Genomic DNA, 1,720 nt, shown 5'->3' with positions numbered 1-1,720 from the left:
TCACAAAGACTGCGTGCACGATTGCACCGATATTCGTTGAATAACGGGTTGCTATACTTTAGTACCGATTCAACGGATACACCACGAATTGTGGTTGCTCATGATGAGGATATGAAATACCGCATCCTCTAGCCACCTCGTTTTGCACTTGGACGAGTGCGATAAACGATTAACGGAATTTCTAGTGGGACCAAGAAACGAGCTCAAAGAGCTTTCCGTGTGGCAACTTCATCATCCGTTCTGGCCGGGGCCCGATGATGTGAACGCGTAACGATCGAGTTACCACGTCCTTCGCTTCCACGGCGAGATCTGCTAGGTGGAAGTCATATTCCACACGAGAGTCAATGACCACCGTGGATGGGCGCGCTTTAGAGCCGCCTTCTGAGCAGCTTCAAGCTGCCGCCTCTGTTCCCTGTCGAGGTCATTGGTGATTATACCACGCTCCTCAGTTGACGAGAAGTCAGAGAACGGACATGGGGTCCGAAGGCGCGAGCAGTGCTCGTATGACGCTGCTGGTGCAGCTTGCCTTCCTCGTCATCCCATGCTGGAAAAGGGGTGTCAGACTCGTAGTCGACCAACCCTACATCTTCAATGATGTCGTTCGTCACTGATAGCGTGCGCGACGCTTGTGCTCATTAAGCCTAGGATATACAACCCCGGTGCCGTGGACGCACTGTCCGACATCGCACCACGTGCGGGGGACGAAGTTGGGCTCTGCCCGTGCTCGCTGTCAGAATTAGCGAGATTTGGTGATTTTCGTGTCGTGGACACAGGGCTCATTGAGCAAAGAAGTTGTTAAATTCCAGTAAATTGAGTTGCATTGTCTAACGGACACGCGAGCCTCGTTGAGGCAATAATCGACTAGAATTGTAAATGTATCTAATCTTAATGGGGGAGGGTGTAACGGGGTTACACGAACCCTGATAACAGGTGTGTATGTGTCACGCGAGATGTGCATGGTGTGACCACACTCAAACTAGAATTCGGTACGGGGTCTATTTTAATCGTCGTACCCTTTTTGATAAAACAAGCGTGCTTCGCGTGTACGTTGGTGATAACGCCTCTGAGCTGCTTTGACGCGCTCTTTATTAGCGAAGTATTGTTCAGGTGAGTACGCCATCCTGGTATATTATTTGTTAGAATGAAAAATTAATCGATGCGGCGGTAGACCTCAAAAAGTTCACCTTATTTTCTTCATCAATGGCATCGCTCTCTATTCAGACGTGATAATATTACCAGGTTAGAATTACTTACGATTTCAAGCATCGAGCCACTATAATAGAGTACTAGGTAGCCAGTAGTTATGCATGTATTTGATTTTAATTTGTATATTTAGCATAGTTAGGAAAATCTAAACTTTTAAACTCAGGATAATAAATAAATAAAAATCATTTTTGAATTTAAACCGAAGAGTCAATAAGCCTTGGGAAGGCAATAATTACTCTTGGAGTTAGCGGATTGCGATCCGCTAACTCATACTTGGTTCTTGTACAGAACGAAAGGTCGGTGACCTAAAGTACGCTTCATCAGGCGCTTAGCTACAGCAGCCCCGCTGCACTTATCTTCCACTGAGTAGAAAGTTACAGCAGCCCCGCTGCAGAGGGTTGCTCTCAATTTGAAAGCACATGGAAGCTGATGGTTTTACTGTGAAAGATCTTTATGCACCAGGACCACTTGTGACCTGGCGCACCCTCGGCCTTCACCCCCAAGACAAAGCGGA

The sequence above is a fragment of the Plasmopara halstedii genome (genome assembly GCF_900000015.1).
Source record: "Plasmopara halstedii genome assembly, contig: Scaffold_2061, whole genome shotgun sequence".
Lineage (NCBI taxonomy): Eukaryota > Oomycota > Peronosporomycetes > Peronosporales > Peronosporaceae > Plasmopara > Plasmopara halstedii.
This window is presented reverse-complemented; position numbering follows the sequence as displayed.